The sequence below is a fragment of the Coturnix japonica genome, chromosome 2 (assembly GCF_054131305.1).
Source record: "Coturnix japonica strain WE chromosome 2, WE-NBRP24, whole genome shotgun sequence".
Lineage (NCBI taxonomy): Eukaryota > Metazoa > Chordata > Aves > Galliformes > Phasianidae > Coturnix > Coturnix japonica.
Genome location: NC_140664.1, coordinates 81,028,983 through 81,044,776, shown reverse-complemented (window position 1 = coordinate 81,044,776; position 15,794 = coordinate 81,028,983).

Sequence of the window (15,794 nt, the reverse complement as noted above, 5' to 3'; positions counted from 1 at the left end):
CCCACAGATAGTATAGTGGTAAGCTGTAGAGCCATACAAGCACATTCATAATACAAGCACATTCATAATACAAAATTAGTTTTTTACATCACTTCCAAAAGAATAGATGCCTTTCTAAATTTCCAATTTTGGCAAACTGTTAAATACCATTTGCCATTACATAGTTAAGTCATTCAAGCAGTTGCACCAGTTCCCGTCTAATGCTAGTTTAAGGAGGATAACTGTACAATGCATGTTTCTCTTCTTAGATAATGTTGAAGAGAGAAGGGATTATGTTTGCAGAAGCCTGATTTTAATCAAAGAGTAATATAGAAAAAAAAACAAAAACAAATAAACAAACAAACAAAAAAACCTTCATCCTAGTCAGAATTTGCCAAGTGTGAGAAAAGTATAAACTTACTGATGCCAAGCTAGACAAATATGTGTTAGTCTTTATAATGAATTCTAATTAAATCATGAGGCATCACAGTTTAATAGACTTGGAGTGCAATTGAGTTCAGCCAGATGTCTGGAAAACCTCCGTATTGTGCACCTGTTCAAATATGATTATTTTGATTTTGTACCCCACCCATGCTTTTCTTCCAATAGAACTACTTGCAAATACCTGAAAACATTTTATTTTACAAATTAAAATGACACAATTATATAGAAAACTTACATTTAAGGGGAAAAAAAAAAAAAAAAAAAAAAGAGAGAGTGAGAAAAGAAAACCGGGTATACAAAAGACGTACATTTCTTATGTTTTCCCCATCATTAATTGCTATGAATTTACCTTCTACATTAGTTAATGAATTACTTGAATGGAGTGAGTCATAATGTGAAGAGAGCTTCATTTTACCAGTAGAAAATATGAAGCATTTTTAAACTGTTTATGTTAATTTTTAAACTGTTTATGTCAAATTTTATGCTATACACAGATCACTCTGAAGGTAATGCCTCCTGTTTATTTCTACAGAAACTATAACAGATATGAATAGCACAAGAACACTATTTGATAAAGCAAACTCCCAGATACAAAACACCTTTTTTTTTTTTTCTTTAAATTTTTAAATATCATCACCATCATGCACCATTCACTGCTTCACTGTGCATCCACTGTTCAGTCTTCATAAATGTTCAGCAAGCATAGATGAATAAGTGCAATTTCTGCCAATGGAGGAATTCCATTCCACACCTTTACTTCACATACACTACCAGACTATGCCTCTGCTGCCATTTGCCGCCCTGCAAAAAATACCATCAACATCCACCTTTGACACTGTGGGCCAATAAAAAGCAATTTCAGAGCAGATTTCATATAAACAAAATGCTTAAAAATATTTGAAAAGTTCTTTGAAGATTTCAAAACTAGGAACCTACAACCTCAAATAATTTTATGTTTCTATTGAGAATATACAAACAGAGTAATCAAACCTGTTTCCCCCAACTGGTTTTCATGCAATTGCCATTATTTTTTCTGTAATTTTTCCCACAGTTTCAAAGTTTATTTTTCTTGCTTTATAGGCTTAGAGAAAGTCTTCTCTTCCAAAGCAAATCAATGCACCTTCCAAAACAAACAGATTTTCCCCACTATCTCTACCTAAGAACCACATTTTAATTGCCTAATCTGGAGGTTTTGTGAGAAATAATATTAACTAGTTTGGGGTTGTTTTCTGTGTTTTTGTTGTTGTTGTTTATTTGTTTTTGTTTGTTTGGAAAATAATTTTATTCTCTAGCTTATTATTGACAGTTAAAGGCAAATTATTCAAGGAAGTCCTAAATCAGGCTTTGTTTCACTGTAATATATATTAAAAATGCTTTAAGTCAATATGATTTAAAAGGGGAAAAGAAAAAAAAAAAGACAGGATTGCAGAACTACAGGAAAAGAAATCAAGACAGGGCAGCAGGCAAGCAGTAAGAAAACATCTATGAGCACTTAAAAATTCTAGTAAAAACAATGGAATCTTGGTATTTTGTGATCCATTAAAGCTCTTTTTCACAGGTCCTTGACTGCAAAGACTGGAATCTTGGTTTCCAGGAACTGCTAGAATCCTGGAAGTGTAAAAATTCAGGATCATGATATTAAGTTTGAGGCGGTGAGATGTTCATGATGGCTATCATCAGGAGTTTGGAAAGCTATCAAAACATCTGAAAGCATATTAAAGCTGTCTTCCAGAATTTCTTGCCAACAAATCTACAAGTATCACTCAGCAGTAGCAGAAGCACAGCATAATTTAGAATAATCAAGGCCAGTCTGCCTATTTCAGCTGAAGGAGCAGAAACTTTCAGTAAAGATTACATGGGAGACTGAGGAAGTGCCAAGAAAGCCTACTTGAGACTGTTTAATGGAAAAACAAACATGGATGGAAAGTCGTTGTGGAGTATAGAGCTTCTGTGTAAAATATAATCAAAGTCCTATAAAAATCTTTTCAATCAGACATGAAAAGACTGTTATGGGAAGCCTCAGTTCTCAGAAATTTTGTGTGTAAAAAACTCCTGTACATTTTAGAGCATAGTAGACTTCTAAATCTTTTCTTATCTTTTGAATTATTATTATTATTATTATTATAGAGTCCAAAAAAGATTTTCTAACCGTGTCATACAGAAAGCTTACACATAGTTACTGGTTTCCTAAACACCACCCCTTCTCTCCCTTCTGGATATATTCTTATCTGTAGGAAAATTTTCATTGCTTTATAAAGAAAGGTTTGAAATAAGAACTTTAAAATTCAGTAAGAACTGGAGACTAAGGACTGAAGTCTCTGTTAGTTGCCTCACCTGCTGAGATGCTGAGAACTCTTTTTTTCTGTAATACTGCTCAAACTGGCAGGAGAGTTACTGCTCGAAAGGACTTCACACAGCAAGAGGCACATTGAGGTTGGTGGCAAAATACCCAGGTGTGATGTGCAGTAACACTAGTTTAGTCAGCGAGTTCATCAGAGACACTGATGTTGTTCATGAAAAATAATAAATTTGTTACTTCATGAAATAATGTCCAAGAATAACAGTGATGAATATAGTAGTGCTTGTTTCTTTAAAATTGAAACATTTTTAACAGTTATCAGAACTAGATTCTCAGGTATGGCCCATGGAAAGAAATGTCACTTCCAAAAAAGAGTAATAAATAATTGTAGTCCATTCTAAAATAAGTTGGATGAAACATATATATATGTGTATGTATAATCATTCTTACTAATAGGAACCTATACATATATGTGTCTCCTAATTCTTAAATGCAAATGTTTGTATGACATAAAATAATTCTGAATTTTTAATTCTTCTGGGAAGTAAAATAGTACAGTTCTTAGCAAGAGGTTGTTGAATACACAGTACAATTTTTGTTATTTTTATTTGGAATTAATTATTCAATAAAAATTGTAAGTTTTTTTTGTAATTCCCCTTTTACATATCTTATTCAGAAAAAAAGAAACACTCAAATATGTTATTTCTTAAAACTAAACACTTACCATTTCCAAATTATATTTTTATTTTTCAACGTGTAAGTAAAATTTTTATTATCAAAACAACAACAAAATGGAATGTATTCTGGTGTTCTGTTGGTGGAGATTTTTAAGATCAAGTCATATAAGATATGAGTGATGTTCATATAGAGTCATAGCATCATTTGAGTTGGAAGAGACTTTGAAAGATGATCTAGTCCAATTCCTCTGTAATGTAAAGGGGTATATACCACTAGATCTGGTTATCTAGAGCCCACCTAATCAGACCTTGAACATCTCCAGGGGTGAGGTATTCACCATCTCTCTGGGCAACCTGTTTCAGTGCTTCACTAATCTTATAAAAAAAACCTTTTTCCTTAAATTCAATCTAAATATACCTTCTTTCAATTTCCCCTTGTCCTGTCACAATAGATTCTCCTACAGAGTTTGTCCTTTACTTATAGCCCTCCCAGAGCCTTCTGTTCTCCAGGCTGAACAGCCTGTCCTCATAAAGGGGGTCACTCCATCCCTTGGGTCCATCCCATGGACCAACAGGTCCATGTTTCTTCTGTTCCAAGGACTCCACATCTGGACACAGTACTCCAGGTGAGGTCTCACCAGAAGATAGTAGAGGGGTGGAGTCACCTCCCTCAACCTGTTGACTATACTTCTTTTGATGCAGCCCTGGGTGTAGTTGGCTTTATGGGCTGTCAGGGCACATTACTGGCTCATGTCCAGCTTGCCATCCATCAATACCCCCAAGTCCTTTTTTGACAGGTCTGTACTCTATCCTTTCATCCACCAGGTTGTATTTCTGTGACCCAAGTACAACACCTTGCACTTGGATTTGTTGAAATTCATGAAGCTCACCTGGGCTCACAGCTTTAGTCTGTCTAGGTCTTCCTGGGTGGCATCCCATCCCTCAGCCATACTGTACCACCCACTTTGGTGTCATCTATAAACTTGCTGAGGATGCTCTTCATCTTTCTGTTAATGTCATTGATGAAGATACTGAAAAGCTGAAAACAAAACATTTTGCTCCCTCAAATATTTGCAAACTGGAGATCCTAAAAGTAATGAGTCATGCAGCACAGTGGGTGATGTATAAGATCCTGGCAACTTGATTAGTCTGGGGCAGGATTTCAACACATATTTTGCCCTCAAAGTTAAGTCTAATTGCTTCTGGGAATAGATTTCATAGAAGAAAGGGAATAGTCAGAAGGTATTTCTTTAAAGAACCATCAGGAAAGTATATAATGATGGTAGTGTAATTGGTAATTTTTTATGGATAATCTACATAAATGATTTGGTTCATGTGATTTAGATAATACACTACAAAGAGAATTCATCCATAAAGCTAGACTGTGTACATTTCACAATTTGTATCTTTTTTTTACTGCATTAATAAAATTTCTTTTTGCAGTTCCTTACATTTTATGTTACAACAAGGCATATAATTTAGAGTTTTTTGTGTACTTGTTTACAATGAAGCAAGAGTATAGTTTACAAGGTAGTTCTATCTTTGACTAGATACTTTTGTCAGGTTTTTTTTTTGGCAGCTATGTGAAATCAAATATTAATGGTTCAATAGTAAACCCTGTTATTTTTATGACAATTTAGAGAATATTACATACCATGTCTCCAGCACAAAATAGAAATACCTGCAGCACATAGAGATGGTACAACTGATGGGGCAACAACATGAGCTTCACATGTTGGACAGTTAGTGGCATGTTTCTTTCCATTTCAGTATAATCTCTACATACATCATCACAGTGTAAATCATTAACTGATGCTTTATGTATCTCTATATCACATAGCACCAACTGAAGGATTCTGTGCCAAGACATGTAAAGTTCAAAGTATGTGGTCCCACAAAAGACAGCAAACTTGACATGGTAATAGAATGAGCCTTCTGAATGTTATTCATTCATTCACCTCTAAAAATGTAGTTCTCAACATGTAAGTATTAGGAGGCATTCACTGATGTACGTGTTGCTATGCATATATTTTTCTACATTGAGTAAAGGCAGTAAATTCCTTGCCACAAAGAACAATTCAAACAATATGAGCTACAATACAAAAGAGATGGAAAATACTTTAGCTCTTGACAAACAACCTATATTTTCTCTTTTGCTCTGTTATGCTGATATGCTGGCTATGCCTTTTTTCATTCAGAATTGCCTTTTTCTTTCGTTTTCTACTATAAATAATGTTTTTAGAGCTACAAACTAAGATAACTACAAAAATGATGGAGGGAAAGTATGTAACAGCTGTTGAAATAGCTTAACAGCTAAAAAGTGTGAGATGGATATGACTTCATGCAAACTTAAGTTGCTAGAATTATTTATTGAACAAAATAATATGATCTGATAGTGATGAATGTTCATGCTTTCAGGTTTAGTGACATTTCATAGGATGACTCTATTCATGGTAGCACAAGAACCCCCTTCCTCCTCCCCACCCATAGTATCTTCATGCACTGATCAGACTAGCATTTAATCCTTTTGGAACAAACATCCTGTGGCAGGAAATACACATGTATATATAGGATGCTTACCAAATTCTGGTTCTTCATCACTGTTGCCCTCAGAAGGGTCTGTTGGGCTTACACACATGCTGATCAATTTGCATTGGCCCCTGGAATCTGAATATTTGAGAAGAATTACTAGTGTATGACAAAGAACCTGATTTTACTAAAAATACCCTTATTTTTATTTTTCAATAGCACAAAGCATCATGTCAAAACATCTTGAGAGTAAATCAAGTCATGGACAACTTACTTTAGGCAAATTACTGAATTCTGTATGACATATGAACATTTCTGACACCTTGCTGACTCATCAAGGATCAGTTCTTTGTGCCATCAAATGAAAGAGAGAGTTAAACTCAGGGCTTAAGAGCTACTATTTACATCTCACCTACTTCCAGAAATTCTCCAGTGATAGTGGAGACCTTACCTCCTCCCCATACTTTTTGAATACTAATGAATTCTTTTCCAGCTCTCTTTGGTGGCAGTTCTGGAGCAGCAGAAGAACTGTAATTAAATTTTCAGTTAATACCACAGAACGTAGCCACTGTTGCATAAAATAGAAAATTTAAATTCATACAGCACATGTACTTTTATGCTGGTTTATTTTTGAAGTTCTAATTCTAATTCTATACTGCCAAGTCATAGACATCTTTACAATATATCTAAACTCATGTCATTAGATTCTGTTCCTTTTATTAATACAGCATCTTGGTCATAGAGCTGAAAACAAAGTAGCCAAGTGAAAATTTAAACAAAGAGTAATTTAAAAATACAGTATGCTGTTTTCCTATGCTTCCAACAGTTAATGAACCAAATAATGATTACAATTTTCATATATTCAGGCTGAATTATTTTTCATGTTTATTCTGGGTGAAATTCCCTATTATTCATATTATCTATGTGAGGACTTTGCCTACTAATTGCTAGTTAATAGAGAAATTATATAAGTGGATCATGACACATGCAGTGGCATTTTTGAAACCCACAGATTTGCTATTGTAGGACTTAATTCTGTGAAGTCTTTTTGCCTGTAGTTGTTGCAGTCTTGTTGGCGGTTTGAAAAGGAAGGCTGCCTGGTTTCTTCATACTACACAATTCACCTTAGAAGACTGTCTCTCTGGCAGATGAAACTGAAATTTGAAAATAATTCACTGTAATATTGCATATAAGCTGTTACTGTTATTTTTCTTTAGTGTTAGTAGTGAATGAGAGTTATGGATTATTACAGTTAAGCAGTGATTTTCTGGTTTTGGCAGGTTTTTTTGTTGTTGTTGTTGTGTTTTTTTTCTATTACACTGTGTAAGACACACTGACTAAGAAGAATGGCATATTATGTTCTCTTAGGTTAATGTCATGTAGTGAAAAATAAATAAATAAATAAAAGGCAATCTTTTCCGTGGAATATGATAACTAAATATAGACTTTGGAAACTGTCACATTGATTCCCTTTAAAAATAAAGATACGGCATAATATAGATTTGCATATAAATGTCTTCGAAGCCTGACTCAAAGCACAGTCATTTTAACAAAATGATTTCAATAAGGTTATTAGATACCATAACTGTTTTCATGTGGTGACTTTCATTGATAATGTCAAAATAAATTTTTTCACTTTCTCCTTCTCCTCAGCTTCCTCCTTCATCCTCCAACTGCTGGTTTTACAAACTCTGCCCACTATCTGAATGCTGAGACACACTCATCCTGTCCACTGTATCTCAAACTCTGTGAAGGATTAACATGGTGACCAGAAATTAGTATAAAGAGGAAAAAAAATAAATAAAAATAATAATAAAAAAAACAAAACAAAACAAAACAAAACAAAAAAAACCCTGTTCACTCTATTGTAGTTGTTGTTTGGACTGGTAGAAATAAACTAGCAGACAGTTTTTTTTTTCATTTGTTTGTTTGTTTGTTTGTTGCTTGTTTGTTTGTTTCCAACTTGTAAATTAAGCAGCTACAGGGAGGAGAATGGTGTATAAACAGGAATGGTGGCAATTGTGGAGGATGTGTTATGTGCATTGGATGAGGGGAAAGGCACACTGCAACTTCCTTCCTGTCTTCTGATATCTTGTTTCTATCCATGTATTTTCCCAATAAATTGCTTAGCCTGAACCGTAATGTCTTTTCAGCATGCCCAAGGTTAGCAAGAGCTGTGGTTTCAGAACTTACAAGCATGCGTGGGATACACAGAGTGCTCCTGCAAGCCTCAAGTGTTGCATTAGGTGTGCACGAACACTCGGGATGTAATGCGATAGGCCCTCCCCTGCTCGGTTATGCATATGTAGAAAGAGTTATGCATATGTAGAAGAGGTGTAGACGAAGTAGATAGCGGCTTATTTAAACCGCTAACACGTATAATAAAACGCCATTTAGCTATTGACCATATTGGTGTGAACGTGTAGTTAAATGGGCCCCGGCTGGACCAGGTCGGATTCGCAGAGGCTTAACGCTTGAATCCTGACGTGAAACGAATCACAGCGAACACTCAAGTACACTTTTTGTCTGCAGCTGAAATTGGAACTGCCACTTTTAGAATTTTAAAAATACAGTGTAAGTTATTTTTGCTTCTCAAGAACACATCAAGGAACTTTTTTTTCCAAATGGAAAAACACTATGTGCTCTAATCAAAAAGGTGTGGTTTTTTTGTTTGTTTGTTTGTTGGGTTTTTTGGGGTTTTTTTTGGTTTTTTTTCTGAAAATATAGAAAACTTTTGAAACTCAGCTCTGTTTCTCCCCACACTGTTGGAGAGAAAAGTTGCCCAGTGCTCTATAAGCAGACTGAAGTATGTAAGGACAGATTATGTTGTGTGTAATTAGTTCATAGCCCTCCTGTACTGAGGCAGTGATCTGTCTACTAAACCACTAAGCCTGTTTTATTTCTTCATATTTTTAAAGTATTCTTAATTTTTTCTTAAGAGTGGGTTTAAGATGTGAGTGTTCCTGGACTATTTTTGTTTATCCTACCATACCACTACATCATTCCCACTAGAGTACTACTACTACTACTACTATTATTATCATTATTATTATTATTATTATTATTATTATTATTATTATTTAGTATTTGAGCTGTTGTTTTTATATTTGAGGAGGTAATAAGATTAATTTTACTGGTAGAAATCTCAGTAAACATCATATTTTTAGAATTTAAGGATTTCACTGGACTTATTTCTAATGTTGCTGATGCTGCCATTATAGTGAAACTTAAGTCTAATGTGTCAAAATAAAAATAATTTCCATTAGTATAAGGATATATTGCTTACATCAAAACAGATGGACCCAGTTGTTTTGCCTAGGGCCATGACATTTTCCTAGCTTTTTTCTATGGTAGTGATGAGCTTTGTAGGAAGAGGCAGCTTTTGAAGAGGATGCTACAAGCTACAAGCTTGTCACTCTTATTTTGGTCTCGCTCAGAATCTTTCTACTTTTATCTTTTTAATCTGGAAAAGCAAATATGTCTCATCAGTTTTAGTAGACTTACATTGTGTTTTGTGTTCAATGTTGACTTTACATTTTTAAATTCACCCTGGGCAGTTCTGAGGGGGTAAAACTGCACTCAATTTCCCATTAATAGTTTATCACACAGCCTGCTGCTTTTTCCTTTTGTTTTCTTCTCAAGTAAGTTTTTGAATCAAAATGAAACCCTGGAGCAGAACATGCCATTCGAGCTTCTTTTAGTGGTTGTTGTTAAGGGGTAATGATATACTAAGACATAGTTTAGAATATCTGTAGCAATTCATGAGTCTCCACTAATCATTATAAGAAAAATAATAATGTTGCTGTACATTTTCTTGAAAAATCCAGGGAAATTAGTTGAGCCTTTTTTAAAATTATTTTATATTTTTTATTTTTTTGTTTGTTTGTTTGTCTCTGGGCAAGTAGGGTTACCTCATTAAGAATTACTAAAGAAACAGGCAGTTGCCATTGTCAAATTATTGTTCTTTGTGCAGAGATAAAATCATAATCAAGTCTGTAACTTAGATAATCATTGGCAAGTCTGTACTAAAATGAGACCAAGCTGTGAAAACGAGTATTGATCTTTAGTCACTAAACACACTTAGATTTTTATTGTCTGCTGAGGTAGAGGCTGTAGACAGACTTTATTCTCTTTTCATTTCTGTCTCCAGTTGTTCATTGCTTCTCATCAACTGAAGATTACTGTTTTGATGTCTTTTCTAGGTGAGTTGCATGATTTCTCCTATTCCATTCTAGACAAAATCAACAGAAGTAGCTAAAGCCACTTGTAAATACTTAGCTGTTTTTATTGTTTGTTGTTCAGAATATTTGTAAACCATGTTACTTGAACAACTGAAGAATAGCTGTGAGAATTTTCAATGGACAACTGGTCCATTGTGAAAAAAAAAAATAAATCAAAAAGTTATTTTACAATTGAAATATTGATCTAGGACTTGACTATAAGGGTTCTGCTTCAAGTGCATAGCATTTGTGATAAAAAGAAAAATTTGGCAGTAGACAAAAATCACCAAGCTTACATAGCCAACCACTCATTAATCAGATTATTTTTTAGTCTGATTTTTTTTTTAATTATTTTATTTTTTTAAGCATTTTTGCATAAGGAAAAGCAGAACACTTTTATCTCATAAATTACCTTTTGGCAAATTTGATAATAGCACCAGAATTTTCATATGTGTTCTGAAAGATAACTTTGGATTTGTTTTTATAAACATGTTATATGTAATACATAAATTGAATACATATCATTTAAACATGTATGAAATGTTATGAGATTTTTCTGTCTCTGGACAATTCTTTACAGAGATATTCTGATTTTTATTGTAATAGAAATAATAGAAATTTCCCTCTTTAAATTGTGCTTAAGTAGATTTACCTAGGTTTCTGTTTTAAATTTTTATATTTCTTTGTTTACCTTTTTGTGAAAAGCTTATTTTCAGTTTGTCTGTGCTTTGTTTTATTATGTACTATAATTTATTATTAAACAAAAAAGAACTTCAGACACAGGAAACCAAAATATTAAAGATTTTGAAATGCTCAAGTGCATGAAGAGTAGGCAACAAGGCAATAGAAGAAAGACTTATCAAAGCAGAATCAGGCTTGCTTTCCACTGAATCTTGATCAGATGAAGACTGATTGATTGATAGATTGAATTAATTATGTTGACTAACTTCTTTTTTCAGTCTGGTTTTTCAACACAAAAATACCATAGGCTTTTTTCTTACTGTTAGGTTGAGAAATCCTTTTTATTTCAGATGTACCTTTTTATTTGGCTGTTCCAGTTTTCTGATGTTGTCATTTTGCATGGTGTGTCATCTACTGAGAATTAGTTGTATGATCGTTTTACACATCTGAACAGGTGTTTTCATCAAAAGTGCTTACTGTTAATATATTATGAACCCATCTGAATAAGTTTTAGATTAACTGTTAGTTAATTAGTGGTTACTTAATTCAAATTTAATTTCAAATGAGGCCCTTCACAAAAAAATGATGATATGCAACCAGAAATAGTTGGTTCTCCTTGTTTGAGGACATAATAGACTTGGATAATGCTTTGGTATGGCAAAATGAGGCAGCCTCAATGATCAAAAGAGTGTCTTTGACAAAAGAAAAAGAGAATCTGTAAACCTTCTACATTTATATTCTTTTGTAACTGTCACGCTTTAACCGAAAATCTACCTGCGTCCGTGACAGGGGGACACTGGCCCCACAGAGCTGCTAGCCCGAAAGGAAGGAAGAAGTTAATTAGCAAAGAAAACAGTGGCAACGATGTAAGGAGGCACACTTATTTACTAAATACTATATTGAAATACAGGATAACACAATATAATACAATATAATTGAAATTAAGGCTAACAAATCAAGCAAAATAGGAGAGAGAATGAGACCCAAAACCGAGAGGCCTACTGTAACTCTAGGTGAAACAGTTGAAAGGCTCCTACAGGCTCTCCTGGATGCCAGAACTTGAAAGACGTCAGTCCAGCCTGGGAGTGAGATAATATAGTGTCCAGGTCCCATGACTTATCTCTGACCGTGATGTTCTCTGGGATATGTAGTCTTCTGTAAGTTGCACATTCGGTAAAATTATTCATGCTTTATATGATGTTATATCATATATATGTGGAATACTGATAGCAAAATTACAAAATTATAAAGCATGACAGTAACAAAAAAGAATTTTGCTCAATGTTTTGTATACTACATATCTGAAGTAGAAACAGAAGAAAATAAATTCCTATGGCTCTTGTGTATCCACAGGCAAATAGGGATGTTTTTCATATTGATATCTTAATCTTGAGTTGTTCACTGCAAAGTAAGAACAATAAATAAGAAGGAAGAAGAAAGTAACATTATACAAAATTCTCAGCTTTGGAAAAATTTATTTTGTGTCATTATGGCATCAATCATAAATTCAAGAAACTGCTTTCAAATAATGTCTGTATCTTCTCACATGTAAATGTGGCATTGTTAGACTTAGTTTTTTAAAGATTAAAGGTTAACTGATTTTTTTCTAAATGAATTTTGTAAAATAGCTTGAACTTTAAGTAGCACAGACCAAGCTATTAATTATAAGCTAGTATATGTTATTACTACTTGGCTAAATGTTTTCTAGTAGAGCCTGTCAAAGAGCAATGAAAACATTTTTCTTTTTAGTTTGGTTAAGAAACAATTATTTCACATTTCAACAACCTCAGCTAATAAATAAATTAATAATAAAAAATCTTCTCATTGAGAAGTTTGCAGAATGATCATAAAGATATTTTTTCCATTTCTTATTTATTGTTCCTAGACTGAATACTTAAACTTTAAAAATACCAATTAGCTAAATAAATTGTTAAATTTATTTTGCAAGTGATAGAAAGAGAAACTGTAGATCAAGACATTTATGTTTCTGGACCTCGGCATCTTCATCTTGAATTTCAGGAAATATCACTAGATCACTTTTATAACATGTCATAGCATAGCACTGAAAAGCCCTGGGAAGCACTGCATATCACTGCATTATGTTACATGGCATAGTTCTGTTGGAAAGGATCTTCAAAGTCCATGCAGTCCAACTACTTGATCACTTTAGAGTAAGACAGCAGTTAAAGCATGTTGCCGGGGACACTGTACAGATGACTCTTGAATTCTGCCAGCCATTGGGCAACCAACCACATATCTTCAATGCCCATTCCTGTGGTTGGCTACCTTCAAAGTAGCTAAATCCCACTGTGACTCTCCCCTGACAACTCTGTGCCTTTTTTCTTATCTTGCCTTCAGTGACTAGAAGCAGAGCCCAGCACCTCCCTCTGCTTCCTCTCCTCAGGGAGTTGCAGCGAACAATGAGGTCACCTTTCAAGCTCCTCTTCTCCAGAGTGGGCAGCACAAGTTTCCTCAGCCTCTCCTCACATGCCATGACTTCAGCCCTGCTACCAGCTCCTTTGCAGTCCTCTGGACTCTTTTAGGTACCTCAGTGTACTTTCAATATTGTGAAGCCCAAAACTGCACACAGTTTTGTTCAAGGTTAGTGCTCAAGGTTAGTCCACGCTAACACTAATTACAGCAGGAGAACTACCTCTTGTCAGCTTCTGGCTTGAAATATGCTTGATGGAAAGCATGTTTCAAATATTGTCATGCTTAAAACTAACATCTGGTTAGAATAAAATGGTAATCACTGTAATACATAGCTGAATTAAAGGAGAACATGAGATATGTACAGCTGTTATTACACATACTTAAGTTTGACTGTGTAGAAGCAGACTTGAGGAAAAAATCTCTCTCTCTCTCTCTATATATATATATATATTTTCAGATAAAAAGTAAGACTTGAATAACTGTGAAACATGAAAACTAGCTTAAGAAATCATATTAAATCAATATGTGTGGTGGAATGTAAATTTGCTTGCCCCCGCCTTTGCCTAATTTCCCCACCATTCTAATGCTCCTGCAGGAATGGTTTCAATTTTGTATCTGGTTGCAGAAAATATTCATGCTTTGAAACTGCAGCCAAATGGAGTGTGCAGTGTCACAGCTTCTGTCCAGCTCCCTGTATCTCTGCCATGGGGAAAGTACTGCTGTACTTTCTGAGAAGAAAAGTACTGAGAAGAGAGTGGCTCAAGCCAAACTACTACTACCTTTTCCCTGTCCCATAGCAACACCTGCACAGTAACCAGTTCGGCCTGAATGGAAAGTAATAAGGTCAGTGAAAACAAGAGTTACATACTGTCACTTACCTGGAGAATCTATGATTATATTAATCCCTTTGCAAAACTGAGAAAGAGCTAGTTTGACAGAGCAATTGCAGAGGCAGTCATTAGCTATTCACAGAACTTGTTTACAAAGAACTGAGAAAAAAAAATAAATCCATAATGTTGCAGCTGTAGAGTATGAGACCAACTTGTTCTGAAATTTACCCATTATGTGAAAGAAAATTCCTCTATTACAGGTTAATTGACACTATATTAGTGTTTTCCTAGAAAGCGGGCAGTTTCTGAATTCTAATTCATATTTGTTGTCAGAGTTTGATGCAACAGGAAACAGATATGGGTTAGTAATTTTTTGGTTGTCCACAGTTGTGGGGTGCTGATGTATCACTGACATATGACTTCTATCAGAAGTGTCTAAGCTCTGATGTGAAAAGAAGGAATTTCACATTTTAATTTTAAAATGTCTGAGCACTTTGAATGCAGGCAATACAAAGGGTTTTATACATCTGTTTCATATCATACTTGTTACATTTTAGCATCAGCATAATTAAATATTCCACAAAATACTGAAACTTGTTTCAGGACGTCAACAGACTAATGACAGAAAGAATGTTCCTGGACTTTAAATGTCCTGAAACTAGCCTAACAAATTTATTACCTATATAGGTACTCATAGAATAATAAAATCATAGAATGACTTAAGTTGGAAGAGGCTTTAAAGATCACCTAGTTCCCGACCCAGTGCTGTAGTCAGGGGTGCTCACCACTAGATCAGGTTGCCCAGGGCCCTATCCAGCCTGGCACTGGACACCTCCAAAACCTCCCTGAGCAACATGTTCCTCATCAACCTCTGAGTAAAGAATTTCTTCCTAACACCTAAGATGAATCTCCCCTCTTTTAGTTTAATGCCATTCCCCCTTGTCTTGTCTAAAGAGTCAGTCTCCTTCCTACCCATAAGTTCAATTTAGTTCTGAAACACTGCAGTGAGGTCTCCAGGAGACTTCTCTTCTTCAGGTCAAACAAGCCCAAATCCCTTAAGCCTTGTTAATAGAAGAGGTGCTCCAAACCTTAGTGATTCTCCTCTGGACTCTCTCCAACAGCTCTGCAACTTTCTTGTGCTGGGGGTTCCAGGCCTGGATACAGTATTCCAGATAGGACCCCATGAGGGCAGAGTAGAGGGGACTATTATCTCCCTTGACCTGCTGGCCATCCCTTATTTGATGTACACCAGGATACAGTTGGTTTTCTGCTTTGCAAGAACACTGCTGGCTCATGTCCAGCTTTTCATCCACTAGGGACCCTTAATTCCTTCTCTGCAGGGTAGTTCTGTATGAGTTCTTCTCCCAGCCTGTACACATATCTGGTATTGCCTCAACTCAAGTACAGGGAAACCTGACTCACAGTGAAAACTGAGGGAAAGAATTGTTTGAATATCATAAACACTTAGCCTTGTTTAACTTCATTAGGCTCCTGTGGCCTCACATTTCAAGCCTGTCCAGGTTCTTCTGGATGACACCCCTCCCTTCTATTGTGTGAACTGCAACACTCAGATTGATGTAATCTGCAAGCTTGCTGAGGGTGCACTTTATCCCACTATCTTTCATTGATTAAAGATGTTGAAGAGCACTGGTCCCAAGATGGACCTCTGGAGAGAAACACTCACAGCAGGCCTCCACCTGAA